This window comes from Meleagris gallopavo, chromosome 12, assembly GCF_000146605.3.
Source record: "Meleagris gallopavo isolate NT-WF06-2002-E0010 breed Aviagen turkey brand Nicholas breeding stock chromosome 12, Turkey_5.1, whole genome shotgun sequence".
NCBI lineage: Eukaryota > Metazoa > Chordata > Aves > Galliformes > Phasianidae > Meleagris > Meleagris gallopavo.
This window is the reverse complement of record NC_015022.2, coordinates 14,391,438-14,415,403: the sequence shown is the minus strand read 5'-3', so window position 1 is coordinate 14,415,403 and position 23,966 is coordinate 14,391,438. Positions and strand designations below refer to the sequence as shown.

The 23,966-nt window shown below is 42.2% G+C and overlaps 2 long non-coding RNA genes across 9 annotated transcripts in view; both read right to left on the bottom strand.

Moving 5' to 3' along the window:
- Window positions 1-13,850, bottom strand: part of LOC104912861 — a 46,607-nt gene extending 32,757 nt beyond the window's left edge. For all 7 annotated transcript variants that reach the window (XR_002118996.2, XR_794957.3, XR_002119004.2 and 4 more), the window contains exons 1-3: window positions 9,076-13,850; window positions 4,534-4,834; window positions 2,424-2,573 (exon numbers count right to left, since the gene is read on the bottom strand). This is a non-coding gene — a long non-coding RNA (uncharacterized LOC104912861). The remainder of the gene's footprint in view (window positions 1-2,423; window positions 2,574-4,533; window positions 4,835-9,075) is intronic.
- A 12-nt stretch (window positions 13,851-13,862) lies between these two features.
- LOC104912860 lies at window positions 13,863-22,155 on the bottom strand. Of its 2 annotated transcripts, none has more exons than XR_004161079.1 (5): window positions 21,819-22,155; window positions 20,636-20,687; window positions 20,319-20,555; window positions 15,337-15,431; window positions 13,863-14,539 (listed from the first exon to the last, which is right to left on the bottom strand). It is a non-coding gene; the product is annotated as an uncharacterized LOC104912860 (long non-coding RNA). The 2 variants fall into 2 exon arrangements; XR_004161078.1 differs by lacking the exon at window positions 21,819-22,155 and adding an exon at window positions 20,797-20,960.
- Window positions 22,156-23,966: the final 1,811 nt, after the last annotated feature.

Below are 23,966 nucleotides of genomic sequence, written 5' to 3'. Positions count from 1 at the left end.
ACTACATCCAAGCTTTCTCCATGCAGGAAGTAGGGAATATATTGAAGTTGGAGGAAGTTTAGTGAAAGCTCATTTGGACTATATAGTTCTGTTAAAATGAAACCACTTTACATACAGCTTCAAAAGTAAAGTTGGAAGCACCGAGTCCCCACAGTTCTGAAATGTCCTATTTAAACAGCTTGGAAATGCGGTCGCTAGATGCTTGCGTTTTACTTCAGTTTTTATTTTTTACAAAAGCATCTACATATCTACATTAATGTAGGTCTTTCCATATCACTGTAAAATTATTTTAAGAGCAAAAAAATCAAAATAAAGCAGTAGTTGAAGGAAAGGTAATCTTTACCTTCAGATATCTCAGAAGAAATTATTTTGCCAAGCCGGGATCTGCAGTGGGTTAATCAGCCTTTTGCATTTGGAAGCAGAAAGTGAAGGAAGAAAATCTCTGACTAATCTTAAAGTAGTTGTCATGGGTAAAATCATCAAAACGTATAGAAGAAACAACACTTTTTGGTTTGAATGCATCCCATTTTTTACGGACAGAAAAGACTTCCTAAGGACATTCTCGCTATCTTAATACCTCAGTCTTGCTCAGTTTCATTCCTGAATGAAACCATTGTTGAGGCAACACTGAGTTGAATAGCTCCATCAGCCTTCTTTAATTTTCTTGGAGATTATGGGAAAACCTCTATAAATCACTTTTATGACCTCATGAAAAACTTGCAGTTGTATGGAAACACTTGCATGAATTATGAGATAGCCACAACAAGGACCAAAGATGTCAAGGATGCCAAAGCAAAGCTTTTTGTACCCTGGGACATGGCATTGCATTCCTCAAATCTGTTGTTGGCAGAAACACCAAAGGCAGACATGGAATCTAAACTTCTCTCTGTCCCCTAAATGCAAGGCGGGGATTTGGAAAAGCTGGGAAGGCACCGTTAAAATAGCCTTGAAAAGGGTCATTAGTCTGAAGATGTAGCAATTTAATTCTTCTTTAGCATTATTAATTAAGCAGAAGATACACATGAAAAAAATACAACAAAAAAAATCCCAACATCATATACTTTGTGAAAAAAAGAGTGCAGGAAAAATGCTCTTTTTTTTCCTTTAAAAAAAAAATCCTTTGAAGTTTACACAGTGTCTTTTGCTAAGAGACTTCATGCAGTTCCGGTGATTTAGTATCACAGAATAGACTTCCAGTTGGTCTTTCTTGGAATTCCTTCTCAATTACCATGATCTCACAGTGTTTTGCTCCCATGTGTTGAAATCAAAAGTCCCAATCCAAGAATCACTGGGCTTTATGACATTTCATGGTACTGTAAACCTAAAGCAAAGCCTAAATTTTGCAACTTTTAGATGATAACCTGAGATTCAAACACCTGGAGTGTGTTAGAGACAATCGTGCATACACCAACTATAAGTTATGTGATTCCAACAGCACTGAAACACTTCATAACAACAAATTGATTTTGTCAGCACTACCTTTTGGAGGAAAACTGCAAGAAAGGTTCTGACTGTGCTAGAGAACTCAGGCCAACTTTTCTGAGAGGACACAACAATATTTGGCTTTGCGCTTTAATTTTCTACCATATACTAGATAATTTAAAAAAAAAAAAGTGAAATATTCTAGTTTTGTCAAAATATTTTTTTTTTCTATTATTGACACTAAATGAATCTTGAGATATTTCCTGGCAAGAGTACTGAATGTTTCAATTGTCACCCGCATTCAGAGCAGAGTCAGACTCCCAAATCTCCCCCCACTGCTACTGAATAAAATGTTTATCCTCTATCAATGGCAGCAACGTTCTGTTTAGGCAATCCAAACATAACCCTGCGGTGAGTTCCCGGAATAGAAATGGCAGAAGGTCCTGGGTTCAGCCTGAGTGAGCTTTGGCCAGGCTGACATACTCTCACCTCCTTCTGTCCCCCATACCCCAGTGTGCAGAGAGAGGCCACAAATGTCACCCTGAGGCACCCCTGGGGATGGATATTATTGATGTTCTGTTGGCCGTGCTACAGCAAAGTGTCCTGCAGCTGCGGTAAGATGTGGAAAGCAGATCTGCTCTCCCATTTGATTTCCACTTTCTCTCCTCCCTCCTCTCACTTTGGATAACTCTGTGACTCCTCTTGTACCTTAGAAGTTTTAGTCTGGGATAGAAGCAGCCACTGGATACGGGGAACTGGGTCTCTGTGCTGTGATTCAGACAAGCCCATATTCCATTTTAACTGGTCTTGGCATCTCTCTTTGGAACAGAGAGCTGAGATGATACGCTTTCTGCTTTCTCCATTCCTGAGGTCTGCTCACATTGCTATTTCCCCTAATCCTCTTGCCCAGGGCCTGCTGTTTGAGCCAATTCCCTGAGCGTCTTCTCTCTCTTTTCCCCCCTGCCATTATTCCAGGTGGTTACCCATCCCATTTCACTTACTTCAGAGTGTCACCAGGTTGCTGCCAAAATCTCTTCTGTTTTCTCTCCCGTTGTGTTCACTCGTTCTCTTCTTTAACTTTTAATCTCAGCCCTGGGTGAGGTGCACTGAGCAGTCATGATGAAGCTTTCAGGATGTTAGAAAGTAAACTGCTGGAAGAGGTCAGAGAGAGCAAAAACCAATAAAGCACAAGAAGGAAGTTTGATACATACGAACAAAGCAATTGGTAATGATGTGAAATAGTTGGGTCAACCAAGGGCTGTGCACAAATGAAAAGATTCACCTCCAAACACCTGAAAAGTTTACCTAACCTGCTTTTCCTTGACAGGAGTTAGTCTGTTGCCGTGAACCGCCGCTAACAGCTTTACACCCTATGTTTATTTGCACATCTCCGGGCATACATGAGCATCTGGCCATCAACAGCAGGGTGGATTCTTCTTTCAAAAGAAGCTCCTTAAATCCTATAAGCCTCCTGGCTTCCTTTTCTCTTTCATTCACTGCTGCTTATTACCTGAAAAGTGTGGTTTAAGGCCAGGTTTTCAATATCCTCTCTTAGCACCTGAAAAATTGTTGAATTCAGAGGGGTGGCCTCTGATGTATGGGATTGTGTAGAGGTGGCCTCCTTGAGCTCCTACTTCATCAGGCAGCCATCAGATAGTGTAGCTCCCATTAAGGAGGGCAAAATTCCCTATTTGCCAGGCAAGGAAGGTTTGCCTACAAAAGGACGGTGATTTTTGAGATACATTTCACTTCTAGATTTCACAGATTTACCCAGGGGAAAAAAAAATAAAAGAAAGAAAGAAAGAAAAAAATTGAGAAAGAGAGAAAGAGAGAGAATTGTCAGCTCAGATTTTCCAATTTTCATGCTTAGAAAAGCAAAGTTTTTTTTAACTATGCAATGAAAACCAATATCAAGCGTGGTGGCCACAGTTATTAGAGACTATCTCCTTCCTTTTCTCGCTTTCTAAGCTACTGGCTAAGTAAGATGGGAAATATTTTCCTTCCTTTGGTGCTTGCAAGCTGGGACCCTCTGGCTCTGTTTTCAGTATGACTCCAGAGCATAATTAAATGAAATAATATCTTTTGTGGAATTATATTTTCACAAAATTCCTTAGAAAGTAGAGAACTTTCTGTTGTTTCGTCTGTCTCAGTGTCATTGCTAGCTTACAAGGAAGCACACTGACACTTTCATGATAGCTGTGGTACAATGACCTGAAGGGAACAAAATCCTAGTGCCTTGCTCAGATGGCCAATTCAACATGATTTTTCCCTGCTCTGGGAAGTCAGCCAGACTGCCAGCTGCAGCTCATGCCACCCCTTGTTGGACCTGGAGGGCTCTTTCTTAGACCTCAATGAGAGCAGCCTTTATTAAAAGGAGAATTACAGTATTAATAGGAATTTTTTTTTCCTAATGACAAAGAACTCAATTTCTTCATACTTGGAAGTGGTTTTATACCCAACTATGCCAATCTCAATATTATCTCAGATGGGTACTTGTTCCCTGGAGGCCCTTAGAGGAATGACCTTATGTCCCTTACCTTTGATAAAGCACTGCTTGCATGCATATAATTCAATTAACATCATCAGCTTATGCTAATTTTGAATTTAGATGGCACGCTGGAAATAAACAGGAGTGTTTATGTCTGTCTAGAAAGAAAACACAATGACAAGCTTCCCTCCTCCCCGCCATACACACCACTATACCCACACCAGTCTGCACGCACACTGCAATCCGGCCAGCCCCTGCCCTGCGAGAAGCCTTCATTTAGCTGCCTGTGCTCTCTTCATTTCCTAGGGGGATTTGGACAAGCAGAGCAGCCAAAATAACACAGAGTGACACATAAACGTCCCTTGTCAACCATTTACTCTCTGCTTTACTCCTCTGCCTGTCGCATTCCTGATTTTGTTGCTTATTTTTCTGGTGTTGGTTTCTTTAATTTAGGATGCTCTATGGATTGTGGGCTACAAGGATGGGAAGGAAAATTTAGAATTTCCATTTAGAAGTGGAAAGGATTACCCAAACCAGGAAGAGTGCTTCATTTAGCATAGCCTGGCTGTCCATAAGAAATGGCATGTCACAGCCTCCCCCAGCCCACTGCAAGCACAACTTACATGAGGAGAGGTCGAGAGCCGTGCCAACTTATCAGGTCCCAACAACAGCAGGGAGTGTGATTGTGAACACATCCAGGAGGGAGACCAAGCCTCGAAGCACAGAAGATGAAAGAAGCAGCCTTTGTGATCAGACGGAGGGGAAGAATTCCTTCCTGACTTCATCCCTAGTAATCAGGTGAGCAACTCCTATGCAGCCATAGCAAGCAGACACACAAGGAGCTGTAAGGTCCTACAGGCTCATCAGCAGGAGCTTTCCATGTTTCATCCAGGAGGACTTCCCTTGCCCAGGTTCTCTGTGTATCTGGGGATGAGCAGGGCAAAATCTTGAATATGAGGGTACTGTTCAGAGAAAAAAACCACACCAGTATATGACATGTCTTAGTGCAAGACATGCAGAACTCTGTACTGGAAATCTGTGCTCTGCCACTGGCTTCATGATGAACACATTCATCAACTAGGGATAATTTTTATCTCTGATTAAAGCTGTGAGCAGGCACAACTCTTTCGCAGTTGACAGCTCTGGGCAAGGAATGGATATGGCAGAATTGTCTAAAATTCAACTCAAGTTAATTTCCTTGGATCCTTCAGTTCTCATCAACATGGGCATTTTCTGACGATCTGATTTACTCACCAGCAGTGCCCAGCCATCTATGCCAAGGCAAAGAAAAACAGAGGACATATGCTGAAAAATTTGTAACATGGTCCCCTAATGAAGTGCTGGCTCCATCCTGTATCCTGTTATAAATTGTAATCTACATTGTGTCCACTGTACACACACCATTATTCTTTCCTCTGATGTCTCAAGCAGCTTTGTCTGATTGCATTTAAATACTTTTTTGAAGTCATTATTGGTTCTCCACTTATTTATACGTTGCAGGGCTTGGTGGTTATCTCCTTTTCTTATTAGGAGAGGGACTCAAGGTTACATTTATTCTTCATATTCGAGGAGCCAATTAACTTCCAGGCTCCCCCAATGCCATCTCAATAAATAGAGGCTGCTGTAGCCGTATTTCCTTCCAGAGGGAGACCAGGATGTTCAGCCAATTCTGAATCCACTCATAGCACTGTTTCATGGTTGAGATATTCAGAGGACAGTCTCCACAGGAGAACTGACCACTTCTCTGACTGCTGTGTGAGCCAATTTCTTCATCATGTTTCTATTATTCTCAGAGTATCTGCGTATCCCTGCCCAAAGGAAACTCATTTCTGAGCAATATTATGTTGAATATCTCTTGTTGGAGGTGGGGGACATGGAGGGGTTTTTTTCTTAAGGGGTTTGACAATAAAATATGCTCTCATTTTTTCTTCCTGTAGCCTCCTTACTTCTCTCTACAAATCCACAAAACACCCTTAAGATTATTTACCTTACATTTAAAACTGCTATGGGTTAGACTGGCCACTGTGCTTTCTGGAGCAAGGAATTAAAACACCAGTAGCGGCTTTCATGGGAACAGCTGTCCTAGAAAGAGAGAGCACCCGGGGCACAACCCCTCCATAAATAGCGTGGCTCCAACCCTCTTAAATATCCTGAGTAAGCCTCACTAGGAGTTGTGGGGAGCCATTACATATGCTTAAGTCCATGTATCCCATCAGTATTAAGCTTTCTCTCTGCTTGGGGGCAGAGGAATGGTGTCAGCATCAGGCCCTTGTTGAAGCTGGCAAACTGATGGGGGCAGCAACATTTATGGTGATCTCTGCCTTGATGCGTGGCAGTGTTCTGCGCCTCGTCTCACTTTTTGCAAGCCCTTTTTTTCTATCCTTGAAGGCGAGGCCGTGCAGGTGGCTGCGTTCCCTGGGACAGGGAGAGTTATGTGACTGAAAGTTGGCTGAGCCCTGCTGTGGCGTTGTGCCGTCCCAGCTGGCAGCACTACATCATCCATGCAGTGCCAGCCGGGATCAACCAGGAGTCAAGGTCAGGAAGGCGATGTAAGGGGAGCCAGCGCCACGTGGAGCAGCTCAGAAAGGATGTTGTGAGTGTGGGACTACCCAGCTATGGCTGTGAAACTCTGTAAGGGGAAAAAAAGAGCCAGCTTCACACAGAAAAGTGCCATTTTGATTGAACTACAATGAAACCCAGGCTGAACTGGAAGGCAAAGAGGGTCACGATGGGTGGCTGTGATGAACACACAGTGAAGGATGGAGTGCCAAATCTTGCCAGCAAGGGGCAAAAAATAAAAGCTCCATTTGTGAATCTAATTGGCGTGTGACACAAACGTGGTGGTAGTAGTTGAGCCATCCCATCTGGCACTTGTTATTAATCAAAAGACTCTAAAGCCAAGGAAACCTCCAAAAATATCAATCAACAGGAGCTGAGAAAGGGAGAACGTAAGGCAACCCCAACTGTGTCTCCAGAGGCTGTGCTTGATGCTAACAGGTGGCAATGAACATTGCGTGATTTAGAGCTCAGAGGGGAGTAGGAATCTGAAAGATCAAATATCATTCCAAAACACAGCCAAGCTTCATGACCTGAATATTTGAGCTCTGAGTCTTCCAGGACAGACCTGAATATGAAAATGGGAGAGAGGAAATGGATATATCAGCTCCAGCTCAGCATTTCTTGGCTTAAAATCATGTTGGTTTTCAAATAGTTACAAAAGAAATGGCTAGCTCACCTGACATGCATACTTTCTCTAGAACACAAAAAAACCCAAACCAAATAAAATCCTCTTTTGTTCAGATGCTAGACTTATTGAAACCCACTTCTTTCTTCCAATAGCACCTTGCATCCCTGACCCATTAAGTTGCGATAACATCCACACTCATATCCTGTATGAGGGCTGGTTGGATGGTGACTGGCAGAAGGTCTACAAGTGATTTATGAATACGATTCAGTAGCGCTCGTCAATATGCCTTATGAACAGCCTGCTTCCTTGAATTGCAGTAGGCATCTTTTCTACAAAGATGCACACGGGTCTCAAGTGCATTGCAAGCAGCAAGAGCTCTGCAAGACAGCAGTGAAGTGAGGAGAAGAAAAGGAAGCAGAAGCTCTGGAGGAGAGAAAAATAATTTGCCCAAGAAGTTACAAGAGTGAAGCTCAGCAATGGAAGATGCTTGCTGTTTTGACAAAACCTTGCCTGGATTTTGCGACTGGAAAATACTAGACGACTCCCTTAACTCTATATCTGTTATCTTTAGCACTTAGCAGCACTCTGGAGTAGAAAGGTAACTGGAAAAGAGTTTATGCCCTCCATAGTCAATATTAAGCAATAATATTAACCATCACAGGCTCTCCTATCAAACCCGTGGTAAATGGGGTCTGAACTGGTGCTGACAAAGATTAGAAGGGGAGGCTGCAGAGAGTGGAGAAGAACTTGCTTTCTTTCTCTATTGTGTCAGAATGAACCCTTTGAAAAGAGGACGGTGCAGCTTTAATAATAATAAAAAAAAAAAAATGAAAGAAGGAAAGGAAGAAAAAAAGAAAGAAAGGTGCCTCAGTTGTCTCGGCAGCTGATCAACAAAGGAGCAGTCGTGAGCTGTAACCTCTTGGAGCTGCAGTCTGGAACATGACACATGTCAGGCTATGATAAATGGTGCGGAGTGTGTGCAATTTCAAGCGCAATGCCCTTGAGATGCTCAGGACCCTGATCGCAAATGTTATTGTTAAATTAAACCTTAAAGGAAGGATTGGAAAGGGGAGGGGTGGGCTTGTGCGTGTATGTGCGTATGCGCGTGCGTATGTGTATTTATTTCTATATATATGTATGGATATACGAAGCACAGAAGAGATGGGAAAAGTGGCAAGGTGAAAAGAGGAAAACTTTGTATTTCTTTTAATTGAATTGTGCATCTCCTAGTTCTGGCTGAGCCATGGGAGAACTTCAGGCACGATTTTCTGTCCTACGGTCATTTTATTGCATTTGCTCCATCATAATTTAATAGCTAGAGATCAGCTAAAGTTAGCAAGGGTAAGAGTGAAAAACAAATAAATAAGCAGGTACAGTGCCACAGATATGCAGCTCATCTAGCTCAAGCATTCTGCATCCATGTACCTTTTAATGTAAATAAGCATAGTTTCAGAGAGTTCTGGGGGCTGATTTTTGGACCTACCAGTCCCTAACGGCTTGTTTCTTAGTTAGGCTGATTTCTGGCATGTATTTATGAAGCAAACACACTTAAAAGATGCTCTCAGAAAGAGGGGTGGTGTTCACAGCCATAACTCACATTGGGGAGCATAGGCCTGGAAGCAGATTTCACCCCCGGCCAGTAGGTACAGCCCAAAGTTTGGAGCACACTACTTCTATCCTACTTTTCTCCTGTGATTTAAGCATCAGAGCTGGAACAGAAGCAGTAAATAGATTCTTTAAACAAGAAATTGCAATAATGCAAGTAGTGGAATAGAGAAGAAAACAGAATGATTGAGAGAGGAAAATAACCTCTCTTACAAGCTGAATAACCTTTTGCCAGGAGAGGTGGTAAGGAAGGCTCAGTGATCCTCAGCATCTGGCTTTTGCTTTAGGCAGGTGGAGAGGGGAGCGGGGGCCACATCTCCTGAGTTCCCATCTTCTCCCCCTTGCTCCTTCTAGGGAACAAGATCCAACATACCTCCATGCTGAGGGTGTCTCTTGTCACTCAGGACCTGAACTTTAACTTGCTCCTCTCTTCCATTCCTCCTGTCACTTATTTTATAACTTCAGCCTTTGTCATGTTTCAGCTCATGCAGATTCCATAGAAGTCCTTTCTTTGCCTTCTTGCCTTCCATATTCCCTCCCCCAGAGCATCCACGCGAAGTGCAATCACTGTAGGCAGTGCAGGAAACACAGAAGAGAACAGAGCTGAGTAAATGAGGAGAACACGGAGAGGTGAGATAAGGGGTGGGGGGTGCTGAAAAGTGTTCAAGGGGAATTGCTTGCATGACTCACACAATTGAAGAGAAAACAAGGCATATGAACAACATAAACCCTCCACTGGAAAAGAAGATGGGAAAAACCTTTAAATCATAATAAAAACTCAATTCAAACAAGCAGCAAAAGGTATGAAAGAACTAGCAATGACTCATCAGGTACGATGCATTGTTTGCTCTAATTTCTACCAGACACAAGATAAACCCACTGGCCAGGAATGACTAGCATAAGAGAGTTCCGTGACCTATATGAAACACTTAGGACAAGGAGAAGAAGCAGAAGTCTGGCCTCTATCAGATGTATCCGTCTGCTTATTGCTCCTGGTTGCCTCTACAGTAGCTTCTTGCCTACTGCAGCCTTTAGAGTGACATGACAACATTATAATCGAGGCCCAGATTTGGGAAATATAATGAAGGCAAAAAAAGTGCATTAGATACCAAAGTACTAAGTATTATTATTTTTAGAAATCATCTTACGAACATCCTATGGCTTGTTTTGTGCTTTTTGGCTACCGTTGCCTAGCGTCCAGGAAAAGTCAAGTCCTTTTTCGGTTCTTTGGAACGTTTTCCCCATGTTTCTTGTTATTAAAGAAAATAAACATTAGACAAAAGCAAACTTTATTGTAACTATAAATAATTCAATGCAGATGGATTCATGGAAAATACCAGCAGGCAGATTTTCAGAGAGAAAAAAGAGGAATGCTCTAAGGTTAGATGGTGAGGAAAACAGAAAGGGCGAAGAGTCAAGAAACCACAAGTTGTCTTGAAAAGAATAGATACAAATAAGACAGTAACAAGTGATGGGTAAATGAAAATAAAGGTAACTTGGAAAGGCAACCGAATATGTTTGAAAAGGTCAGGGTTTTTTAGTTATAAACATGGCTGTTTCCTAGTGCCATGGAAAAGAAGCCATTTACTGTCGGTCTAGGAAGAGATCCTCTTCATAATATCCCATAGTGATTTGTTATCTCTCTCATCTTCCCTTCTTTCTCTTTAGGAAACAATTATAACGTCAAGATGACTACTGAACAATGGATTCTCACATCTAATACTTGCTTCATGTGACAACCCAGACTCAGGTGTGTGGCCAACTTTTTTTGGGAGCACACAGGAGTGCATTGCTCTGTTACAACCTTCTTCACAGAATCTTGTGGGCTCAGAATCCCAAGCGGTTTAAACAGATGGGTGATGATACACTGACAGATCCCTGGGAAATTAGCTCTGTCAGTTGATAAAACTTGTTGCTGTTCAGTACTCTGCCTCATCCTAGAAAAATGCCCTTTGCATTGCCTTCTCTCGAACTTATGGACAGTGGCCATTATTTTTCTAAGCTGCTAGAGCCCTTTAAAATGCAGATAAAATACTGAGGAATTAATGGGAAGCTTGGAAATCCAAAGTCTACTCTCCACCCTGGAATCAGCCCATTAAGCAGCATAAATCTAGTTGCACCACAGCCCAGGTGGAGGAATCTAAAAACAATTCAGCAGGGTATCAAAGTGCTTTGAGACCCTAATGGAAGATAATGCCCAGATACAGTGCATCTGGTTCCATTCATATACCTATCATCCAATACCTTCGTTCATATACATGTTTATCCATACCCATCCAACACCTTCATCCAATAACTATTCATATACTTCATATAGAGTCCTCAAACCATTTAGTTTTCTCTATCCACTGCTTATTCATCTGAATAAGCATCAGTACACAGCCATTGAAATCAGAAGGTGCAGAAACACACTCAGGGACTCTGAAAATGTGGAGAAGTGAACTCATGGCAGAGAAAAATGAACAGGAGAAAACTGTTCAATAGTTAGGAGGAGTTGGTGAGGAAATGGGTGGTAGAAAGGATGAAGGACATTCATAGAAGTGGAGCAGCTTTGCTTGATTGCTAGAAAGCATTTCAAAGCCACCAGTTTTGCTGATGTTGCACAAGAGAAATGCAGTGGCTCCTTTAGGTATAAGTTCTAAAGGGCAAAGGTGAATAAAAACCAGTTAGGGACTAAGCTGGAATCACTGAAGCCAGCACAATTCCACAAAAAAAAGCCAAAACCAATGGACTATGGGAATACTTCTATGCACCACGTGAGACACACAAAAGTTGTTTGTGCAGACACTCTTTGGAAAGGGATTGTATTTTTGTGATGCATTTTGGTTTCTTCTGTGTTTGTTGTTTTGTGGGTTTTTGTTTTTTTTTTTGCAAAACCAAGTGGCAATGGATGCTGAAACGGAAGGCGGAGGAGCTTTAAAACAGGTCTGTGAAGACAGCTGGGTCTGTCTCTTCTTCTCAAGGTTGCTTTTGGGAAAAGCGCTGCAGTAGCACGCTATCTTCTGCAAACACAAGGCATCAGGAGAGACAGAAAGAAAGGTTTGCAGGAAAGAGAACCACCCAGCTAGGGTGAAGAAAAGGTTTACTCCGGGCCTGTAAACATTTGAGAAACAAAAGTAGAAGCACAGGGAGAAATCATCTTGTCATTCTCTGCTTTGTCACACGCTGGGGGAACAGCACATTGTTCTCCAGCTGAACAATGCCCTATTCCCACCAAGTGAGATTTTCTCTCACTGGGAAAAGAATGTGAGCTTTACTTTGCTTTATTATCAACTCTGTGCATGTGGAGATAACTGCACAGGCTGGTCGGTTCCTGAAAAGCAAAGATGCATTTTGATCAAAATTGGATTACTGGGCATTTCATTTCTCCTTAAGAATGGTTGTGAACTGATTTCTCATTTACTCAATATGCAAAAAAAATAACAAAATAAGAACTGTCAAGACTGAATAATGATGTTGAAAAGAAAAATAAAGCACCCCAAATTCCTGAAAAATAATTGGAATGAAGTCAGATTAGTCTTAAATCTTCTTATGATGAAGGTTCTTGCAACCAAAGGCAAGTTATTTCATTAGGCTGGTTCTGCATTTTTAATACCCGGTCTGTTAACTTAATACAATATTTTTTGTTATCAGGGGCAGCTTTTTATTGCTAATATTTACAATATTGCAATAGGTTTAGGAGCAGGAGTCCACAATCAAGGCAATCACAGAATTAAGTGCTTAGTCAAGTCCCAGTCAAACTGCGGTCAAATGGGTTAAAGGGAGATGGACAGAGCTGCCAGTCCCAAAATACAACCCAGCCTTCAGCCCATCCTGCAGCCAAAGGAATAGCACTCTGTTGACTTTAGCAGACTCTGCAATGGAAAATATTTCTGTCCAAAACAAAATTGGCCTGTAATCTGGGTAAGCTATTCAGGGCAAACAGTGGCAAATTTAGCCCTTTCTCCTGTTTGTAAATCGTCCATGTACGGACTTTGTTTCTTTTAGTAGCTTTGCATGTATTCTTCTGACAAATACTATATATAGAGATATTTCAGCAGACTAGCAACACTGATTATGCCTTGTACTATCTATGATAGATCATGGTGATCACTGGTCCTCTAGGTTATGACGTGATTTAGCCACAGAGTCAATATGCAAAAATATTGGTGTAAGATGTACTAAATCAGATCCTCATGAATTTTAAAGCCCACGTCTGAAGCTCTTCCTCAATCTATTTACCAAATCAGTATGGCTGCTCCCAAATTAAAGTGCTGTGCCCCATAAGCAAGAAGATCAAAGTTATGAGCCATCCTTGCCTGTGCTAGTAAATAATAAATGATTCAGCTGCAAAATGAAAGCAACTTTGGGGACTATATTATTAACATTTCCAAAAGTTTTCTAATGATATCAACCTTTAGTTCAGGTTACCCAAAGCAACTGTGGATGCCCCATCCCTGGAGGTGTTCAAGGCCAGATTGGATGGGGCCCTGGGCAGCCCAATCTGGTGGGGACAATCAACCTATGGCAGGGGTTGGAACTGAGTGAGCTTTAAGGTCCCTTCCAACCAAAGACATTCATGACTCTATGATTCCTGAAGTAGCCCAGCATGCCTGGCTGTAGATCCTGAGCTGAGCAGTGTTCTAGACTAACATAGACGCAACAGAGATGTCCTCTTTATTTTAAAATGTTTTATATGCATTTTTTAAGGATTCTTAGTGATAATAAGGTTATAATAACTGAAAGAGAAATGTCTATACATATGCCAAACACCAGAGAGATCCTATTTGTTTGCATCAAATACAGAGGCAAATTCAATTCAAAGACTGGGAAGCTCAGCCTGATGGCACTGAAATCTTCAATGATATTTGCTTCCCTGAGCCTAATTTATTTAAAAATTACAACTTAGGGACTTACAGGTTTCATTTCTCACAGGGAAAATACCCATGTAGATGACTGAAGGATACCCACATACCCATTGACACATTCAAGCAAAGGAAATTGGTTCTATAATCATAAATAAACTATTACCTCTGAGATATCTGATTCTCAAGTATGTCAGGGAAAGAAAGCTCTGCATGGGTCACATTGACTTCTCTTGTCTCAACATTTACTTACATTTCTCTTCAGGAAGAAAACTTTTCTTGCTGATGTACCACTCTCTTACTAAAAAAAAAAAAAAAGAAAACAATCCCCTTCTGCCGACATTCCCTTCTGAGTCTGAGAACCTCTATTGTCTTTTCTCTGGTAATAAATGATAATAATTAAAGGCAAATACACAATAATTAGTCACACTAGGTTTATCCATCTGGCATACCTGTATCTCATCACTGTGTCTTTGAAACAGATGACAAGCACCATATTGCACAACATCCTGCTAATGGGTCTAAGCAGGGGAAAAGAAGGTAAAAAGGTTACTACAAAAAGAGGGGAAAAAAAGAGAGAAAGTGAAGGAAAAAAAAAGGTCAGCAACAGGGAATGAGAATATTATAGAACATTATACAGCATTGAAAAAATAGCCGTGGCTGACTGTCAAGTTACAAACTACTTACTGGCAGATGTGCTTTCAAGCGGGGGTTAGGAAAGCATGGAAATATGTGTCACTCTGCTTAAACTATCTCCTGCTTAAAATACCTTTACCTGACGTACCTAGTGTTGAAATGAGGAACATTTCCTGGAATATTTTTGCTGGCTATGGAGATGTATGAGGGAAAATGAGACACTTTAAGATCTTTGCTGGGATACCTGAAGGTCTGGGTTTCGTTCTGAGGATAGCGTGCTATGGACCAACTAATCAGCTATTTTGGTCCCTCTTCACTGAAGTCTGATTGATGCACACCAGGAGTCCCTCCTCATCCCTATCAGGGCAGCAGAGCAAAATTAATATAGCAAAGAATTTTTCAACAAATATTTACTCCTTTAAAAAAATGATCAGACAAGGCTGGCATTTGATTTCTGGGAACTTCTGAGAAGCAGATTTACTTGTATAAATAATCACAGAGAGCCAATTTCAGTCACATGTATTCAGATTTCGATTAAACCTTCACAAGTGCTTCAGCTCTCAAACAAGCATCAGAAACTTGCATGCACTGAGGGCTGATTGCTGGTAATGATTTTCTGGTTGCAGTGCAGCCATGCCCAAGACAACTGTCATGGAGTTGGCCAAGCTAACAAGTTACCTAGCTACAAACACACACAAAAAACCATAAAAGCAAACAAAGGCGGTTCCTGGCCTAAGCCTTTACAATCTAGATATAAGACAAGCATCAAGTCATTTTGTGCTTCCCTAGATCTAGCCTGTCTGTCTGAGGCTTGCATAGCTGCAAGCTATCGGTTGGCAGAATAGCCAGTAATATATCATGAGGCAAAACAAAAAATAAGTAGACCACTGGTAATTTATACCCATTACTCACCAAGGCTTCAAGGCAAAATCACACTCTGGAAACATCAGGCTGCTCTGTTACCCTTGTTACGGGAGGGTTTACATCTGGCTAGGATTTAGGAAACATTTCAACAGGTTCTGTAGCTGTTATTGAGCCCAAAGTCATCCCAAGCTATAACATATCTGATGGGACTGCTAGCTGCTCAGCTGTCCTTCATTGGGCATTCTGGTCTCAGGAAGACAATACTGCGGTGAACAAAGGCTGAACCTTACCTGTGTTTGTCTGTGCTCAAGCCTTCAGGGTTTGGTAGAAACACACAGGCAAATTTGTTTTCATGCAGCAGTTCCAGTACAATAGGAACTCAGATCTAATTAAAGAAATTAGAAGAATTAAAGAAAGTAATGGAAAATGTGATGTTCTCCTAGATCTAACCATACTGACAGGAGGAATGCATCACAAACTCTTAGAAGGATGGGTTTTTTCCTCATAAATCCAACATTTACCTTACACGAGGTTTTCCAGCCCAGAAGCAACTCATCTCAACCTGGCTAAACTCATTGGTGTGCATCACACCCATTGTGCTGCAATGCTCTGGCATTACTCCGCAAATGAGTTGCATCTCCCTCAGCCTGGTAAGCACAATGAGACTTTGGGATAGGGAGTGAACACAGAGCAAAAGGCTGGAGTTTGTTTAATTCTTCCTAAGCAAATTAACTGGGAGCAGCTTCTCAGCATACTTCCTGTGCATATTTTCTATACAAAGAGAGCTTCTCTTGTTTGTTTCTCTCTTCCTCTGGACTGTCCCTTGTGATGATTTTCACAGCTCTTATGGAAGCAGCTCATTGTTCTGCAGCAACTTAATTAAAGTGTACTTCCATGCAAAATTAGGCTATTGTATTTATTTAAACTTCATGGTAATTGCTGTACAAGGGCTGTGTCTACATCCGACACCACACACCCACATCTCTCCCCACCCCACCCCACCGTCACCACTCCCAAAGGAAATGGCTCATCCTGTCCTGGTGGAACTCCTCATTGACTCAAGTGATGCATTTGAACTTTAACCTCTGGACAGCAATATTTGCTTGCCATGCCAGCACCTTTATGGATGAAGGGTATGCGTGAGTAGCTCTGAAGGGAGAAATGTGTTGCTTGTGGTTTTCTTCTCTGGAGCTTAAGCTAATTCCATTTTGAATATGGTATTTCACACTTTCTTTACTAGGTCCCTTGGCCTTTCCTGGGCTGGTTTTCTTAGTGACCAAGTACTCTAGTGCCAAAGGAAAGCTCTTTTCTTAAAATCTTTCAAAGTTTATGAGCTCCACCTACATCATCTACAATGTTAAATGTACAATTTCAAAGAAAACACAGTCGTCACGTGTCACTTTATGTTCAAACATTATCCAAGTAAAGTGTAAAATAAAGTTCTACAATTTAGTTTCTCTCTTTTTCTTTGGGGGACGGAGGGGTGAAAAGGTGGAGATTATTGCAAGTTGTTTGCAGAACATTTCCACATAGAAATATGCTGATTTTCAAAGAGCTGTTAGTAAATTCAAACTGACAGATTTCACTGACTCCACTATGGCTGAATACATCTAAGCAAAGTTGTGGTGAGGAATAAAAATAAAATAAATGTAATTAAAGCATCCAAGTGATCTGGTGCCAAGGTGATTGGCATGTATTATTTTGTCCACAGAGAATGAGCTCCTCAAAAGACTTTTGCTGGAGCTGCACCAGCAAACAGGAGCTCTGCCCCTCTCCAAGATCATAACGAATGCTCAAATTTGACTGAAGAGAGCCCAGTCACACCACGGGAAGAGGAAAGCTGAGGTTTCTGGCTCATCATTGTCAGAATGAAATTGCACTTTCTGTCATGCTCTAACATCTTGTTTAAATCAGTGTTGTTGCAATGCACTTGCGTAGAGGGGTTTCATATTTAACCTAATTTTTCAGATTTGTTGATTAATATACAAGTGTCCAGCAGTTCATAACTCGGTTGTCTAAACACAGACTATAATCCAAGGCCTGTTCAGAAATTATCTCGTCTGTTTTTTTGCCAGGCTTCTATTTATGCAGTTGATAACCTCCACTTTCTTTCCATCTAAACTGATTATTTTCTTTCATACTGTCCCACAGGGCTGTATGCTTGTGAAACTCTGAACTGGCTTTCTCTTCTAAATCGTCATCAGGAGCGAATTACTATTGCAACATCATATCACTATCGCTCAGATTTGCTTTGATTTATCTGCAGGGTGATCCCAATAGCCCAGCTCTGCTTTCCTGCTGAGTGGGTATGTTAATGCAGCTATTGTCCCAAATCTTGTGGTAGGCCGACCATAGCCAAACTCTTTCTTTGCAGTTTGCCTGTTTGGTTGACGGGCTCCATCCTGACACAAGGGCTGTGTCCACCACTTGGAAGAAGATATGAGAAACCCTTCAATAAGCAGAAAGGCTGTAATTCATCACCTCTGAGAAAGCTTCAGCGTAATCCTTTGGACACAGAGAACAGCTTCAGCTGGAGATTTTAGATCCATTGACAACTTCTTTAGTGCTGACTCTGACTATTCCTCTTCTCTGCATAACTGACTGATCACTGTATAAATGTCACTGAAGTTTCATGACTGTGAGATAGATCTTCCAGCAAAATTAATATCCTTGACACTGGAATATCTGCTTTGGCATTCCTTGTCCTCTTTCATTTTTTGTTGCAACCACAACCAGAGTACTGGTTGTACAACAAAAGGATGTTTCCAACCTCAGGAAGACTCCAAAGAAGTTTGGTGTTCAAAAGCACATATAGAGGCTCTAGATGGGGTTTGAGAACAGCCTGCTGCAGGTGCTACATATGCAACTCGAAGGAAGTGCATTCCTGTCTAGGGCCTCTCACCTCAGGGTTTAGTAAATACATAGAAAAAAATTAGAAAAATACGTAATCTGTTTTTGTTGTTGCTGTTTTGGTGTCCACCCTCTCACCGGACTAGGCTCAGTTTCTAGGTAGAAAGGAATTTGGAGGATTGTTTGTGTCACTTCAGTTTCACTCATTTTCACTCAGGGCTGTAACTTCAACTGCCTGCAGTTTGCTCTTGCACATCCCTTCTTGTGCTGGTCTAGGAAATTAGGAGATGAGCTCAGCATCTCAAATAAGCTCCCAGTCTCACCAGCAATCCCTCCTGAGCACATTGCCTTGGGACCCCATTTATGTTGGACTGCTTCATTAGTGCAATCCCTTCTCTCCTCAATGAAAGGCTGTTTCACTGAGCTTATTTGTACACAGTAAAGGTTCTGTGAGGAAAGGCAGAGATGACAGCTTCCTTTGATGCAAACTTGGTAATATGAGTGCACTTGCTTGCATAATACACCTGCACTATAGCAGGAAATGCAAGTGAGGTGATATTTGATCTTCTGCATTCTTACGATGCTCTTTTTCACATGGTTGATATGGCTAACACCAGGCAGTGCTATATCAAGGCCTGACCCCAAATGGAGAGTGGCAGCAATATATACCAGTCAACGTCATCCTTCAATCCTTGTAAAATGCACGAGGGCCACACCTTACAAGACCTAAGGAGAAGAAAGAAGGAAAGCAAAAATCCCAGCCACGACAGGAACAGGGAGAAACTTCAGCTCTGTTATCACTCCCCTTCATCTGCTCAAACTCCTCACTGCAGGGGTTGTCATGGTGATGCAGGTTTGACCTCTCACTTTTTACTCTTCCAGGAGCTAAAAAGGTAAAAATGAGCCATTCTGTCTCGAATGAAAATCAGCCTCCCTCTGTCAAAAGACGCTGAATCGCTTTTTTCCCCCTTTGTCAAACCTGAACGTTTCCATAGGTGATATGGAAATAAATAACTGATGCTGAGCATCATTGGTGGATTCGGCTGGATGCAGCCGTGGGAGAAGGCTGAAGATAGGGCTCGGCAAGAGCAGTCCATGCCCAAGTTTCCCATAAGTCACAAAGCTCCATTGTCCCAAATTTCTTCTCCATCTCTGTGGTCAGGTCCTCACTCAGCCAGCTAAGCGTGGGGTTTGTGTTTCTGACAGCTCTAGGGCAGAAAAATCAAACTATTGATTGAACTGTGTAGCGGCCTCATAAGGCATTATTAGCAGCCTGCTGTAAGTGAGACCAGAAAGGGTAAAATCATTTCTTTTTATTAATATCCTTGAGTCAGGCTTCAGCAAAACCCGAGGTTTGGCCACGTTGGCAGCAAAGTGATGGCACCATCTCCCTGTCTCTGCATGAAGCTGGTAATGCACACGTAGGGGTTTGTGTCGGTACGAGGGGGTGGCTTATTTACTGGGATAGAGCCCCTGTCTGGACTGTGAGCCAAAGTAATCTCCTTCTGTCGATTACTTTTGAATCTAAGTCCTCTGCTTTGATAACCAAATCCTTCCCTGCTTTCTCGTTCCCTCCTCCAGTCTCTCCTCTCACCACTTTCACGCAGTGCCAGGGTAGCATGACATGTGAAAGCAGCATGACTTCAAATCAAATATTCAGGTTAACGATGAGCTGGCCTTGAATGAAACCTTTGAAGAACTCTGATGTGGACTCCTCGATGCTTCGCTTGGCTCCATCAAATCTCTCTGTACCAAAAAAGCTCCCCTAGTACTGGCTTAAGGGAAAGCTACTGAATTTATTTGACTGAAGAGAAAAAAACTAAGGCATATATATATAAATATATATGTACACACATGAATATATATATTGTCTGTGTGCGTATTTATATATGCTTTATATATATAAAGCATCAGCCTTAAAAACCTGCTAAACTGCAACTGAATTCTGGAGTTATTTGAAGTTCAAATGTTTCTCATGGTTTTGGTATTAAAGTTCCTGATGACCAGCATTGCTGAACCATGTATTGCTGTATAGGTCTCCCAGCACCAAACAGAAGTCCAGCTCATCTCCAAAACCTGTTATCCTCAGATTATTTCTCTGGCAATTCTTTATCCACATTCTCAATTCTACCTTTCTTTCTCTCTCCAAATGAGCTTTTGTTTAGTGAAGTAGATTCGACATTTTAGTGAAACAACTCAATTCAGCCATGGTCTGGTGGCCCTTCTCCCAGCAACAACCCCACAGACACGCACAGCAACAGTGCATGAGACACGTCCCTCAAAGGATGTGGGCTCGAAGACCTCTGATGTTTCAGAAGAGTGAGGGCACAACTGCCTGCCTTTTGCATCAGCCACCATCTCAATCAGTAACTTCTAATCTCTTTGAGAACTGAAGAATATGGGTAACATCACTGTAACCTACCTTACTCCTTGGCATCACCTCTCACGTGTGCAGTTCTTCCCTTCCTTATCATCCTTGTGATAGTTCTCAAGCTGTTCCCTCCTCCACTTCCTTCTTTCTGGTTTTGGGAACCAAAACTTCCTTTAACTCCAGCAGTGACCGTTGCTCCAAAAGTCACTGTGACCACACTGTTCATCCAGCAGAGTCATGAGACACTACAGATTACTTCTCGCTCTCAGCTAGCAAGTCACCGATGTCCTAAGTTATGAAGACAGATGGTATTAGTGCCAACACTTCAAGAGCATCTCACAGGAGGGCATTCCACAGGTTAATTATACCTGAGAAACTTCTTCCTTTACAACATTAGATCCCAGTGAGCCTGGTTTGCCTCTGTAAAAGATGGTAATTCATATTACATGCAATCCATTTCCCCAGCACAGATAGGCATTTTCTATGATTAAGCTTTACAGGCAAAAAAAATGTATTATCTCAGACATACCCTTCTGTCTTAATTTCAGCTATACCAGAAGCAAATCCAGCTCTATTTACACTTATTTCAGGGATCGGGAGTGAGAGGGATTGAAGTACATAGTGCCCTAATCCCATTGTTTTCATATCGTAATGCTCTGGAAAAAAAAAAGATAGCTGAGGGATGTTAGGAAGGTTCCAACTTCTGTATATTTATGATCCTCGGTTCAGCCCTGAAATGCAAATTATAAAGAACTTCCCTTCTACCACCCCTTTCTCTCTCTCCCTCTCTTATCCTACATTTTCTGTAGCCTGAAAGATGTAAGTCATTAGATAAATGACTGCCAGTGGAGAGCTAGAGCTGTAATGTAAACTACAACGACTAAATTCATATGAAAAAAAATAATACATCCCCCAGAGAAAAGTTCTGCTTTTCACATTTAAATGTACTAGTTATCAGCTATTCCTGCTCACAGGGCATTAAAATACATTCTGCTTCTTAAGTCCTGATGCAGCTCTAACTGGACTCCAGCTCGAAGCTAAAACAGCACATATTTCACAAAGTGGTGTAATGTAAAACTGTCGTCTAAACATCTCTCTTCTCACTAGGTCTCTCTCTAGGGCTTTCTCCACAGAATCCTGCTTCTTCTTTACAGTGTCATCATTTATGTCTTTGTTTATTAGTGGAACGAACTTGTCAGTAATTGTCTTCCCACCAGTTCCCGCCCCAGCTCCCTCTATGCTCCTCTGCCCAGCTGGGGTCAACAACAATGGGAAACACTCCTGCCAACGATGCTTCAAAATCGGCCCTACAGTGTGCTGTGGGGTGAGGAGGCTGCTCCCAGAGATTCCCAAGCCCAGAGGTCTCTGCTGGAGCCATGACCAGAAATAGCAGTGATGGGAGCGAAGGGGACTTGGCAAGGAGGTCACCGTGCAGCCTGGAGGCACACACACGGACCCAGCCCCAGGGCTGGAGGAGGTGTTTGGTGGGGCTCCCAGGACAGATGGAACCACATTCCCACCTCACCATTCTAACTCACTGCTTTAACCCACGTGCTCCCTGGATGCAGCCTGCAATCCCTCTGTCCTTCCTCTCCTCCCAGGGATTCGCCTCATGGACGGCTCGCTGCGGGTTCCAAAGGGGCTGATCCGTGGTAGCTGCCTGTCCGTGGTAAATGCGAGATAATTTAAAGGACTTTAATCCTTTTTCTTTGCCAGTCCGCCTGATGAGTTCGTGCAGGGTGGTTCGTACACAGTACATTCACACCGTAATTTACTGTGTACTAATTTCCCCAAGCTTTTAATTTCACAGTGTCTCAGTTTCCTCATCTGTAAAAGAGAGATAATAAATACTTTCCTTTCTGGCAGGAGCACTCAAGATCCTTCAGCAGTAAACACAAAAGCAACCATTTTAAAATAGTTACTTACAGAAACTTAATTTTCAGTGTAAGCACTTATTTGTGCCTGATCTCCTACTACAGCAGCATGACGCCAGCAAGGGGAAGCAAATCAAATATGAGAAGTAAATAAGCCTGCTAATGTGAAAAATAACTGCAACGCTGACCATCACAGCGTTTACGTGCAAGTGCTATTGCAAACATTTGAAAGCTTTCTGCTTCCACCCACCTGTGATTCCATTCAAAGCGAACGCACCTAAAACGATGCATTTGCAATAAAGACACGCTGGAGTGTTTTCTTTCCAAAAGAACAACGTGTGTCAGGAAGGCCTAAACCCCATATTCCTTTGGTTTTGTTTTGAAGGAGTGCTGCATGATCAGACCCAGAAAACAGCGTGGTTTTTATTTCAGATTTTTCTAGATTGCCGTAGCCCAAGGGTCTGTGCTATAAACTGGAGGAGAGCAGATTTTAAGAGGAACGTGGTAAGGGCTGTTTCTGATTGGAATGTTTGCTTAAAAGTTTTCCTGTAGAGGAACTTTTCCAAACTGGTCCCAGTTTCAGCCCTGGCCAGATTTGCCTTGCAGGCTCAACTCCTGAGATCTGCCTTTATTCTTTCTGCTACAGCTGAGACAACAAGAAAAGAACATTTGCCTTTAAAAATCGTTCTTCACATTGAAATTATGAGTGCCAAATTAAAACCTAAATACCGCTGAGGTCAGAAAGCCAACAGAAAATCAGGAACTTCCCTCATTAATACCCACATACTGGAAATTCTGATTAACATATAAAACAGAACCCTCTGAAACACGTATATACGAATTAAGACTTTTTCTTCGACTGCTGAACAAAACTTTTAGATCTCTCCTTCTCCTTTAACAAAAGCAGTTCAAACAGAGCAGCTTTCCATTCCCTCCTTTTTAATTCTGCAGGTATTCCTAAGCGATCTTCACGCAGGCGGGCAGAGAACGGTTAATTTCCATCCTCCGTTGCCTCCTTGGGAGTTTCACCCCGCGGTGTAATTCCGCTTCGTTCCTTCTCGTGGAGCTCAACTGCCCTCCGCTGGATACGAGAGGCAAACGCACGCCTTCGTTTTACCGACAAAAAGAGAAGTACGAACTTGAGGCGTAATTCGGTTATTTGGTCCCTTCTCTTGCCTGTCCCCAACACAAAAAGTCCCCGGGGTTGGCATGGTTGGAGTGAATCGTTTTGAAAATATATGGCTGCCAGGAAAATCACTTTCACTCCATCCCGGCCGAGTGGCTGTTGTGATTCTTGTTCGGGCAATAAGTAACAGAATATCTCCTTTTTGAACTGCAGAGTTTGACAGACAGGAGAAAAACTATTGGGAGGAGGCACAATTAGGGGGCTTGGTTTAATCCATTTTATTGCAAAGTTAGGGGCTTGAGAGCACTCAAGGAGTCTCCTTTAATGTGCTTCTGTAAAGGCTAATTTCTGCAAAGCTCAGAAATAAATAAAGTCGAACCTCTAACTGTTGACTGCAATAGCCCTAGCAGCAGCAGCAAGCTGGCTGGCTCCAGCAAAAGCTCTTGTCCATCTGCCCGACATTTTGATGCCTCAGCTGACTTGAATTAGGAGAGAATAACTTGGAAGGGTTTTCAGTCCATCCAGCCCCAAGTTAAGGAGCCCTCTGGAGCAACGATTTCCATCACATAAGCTGCGCAAGGAGCTCCTGGTTGTGCTCTTGATGGCTTTATTAGAAGCACAGTGGTGGATCAGTGCAATACCAAAAAACAGCCCCAAAAGGGGGAGAGTTGCAACACCTGACCTCCTTTTGCAAGGCAC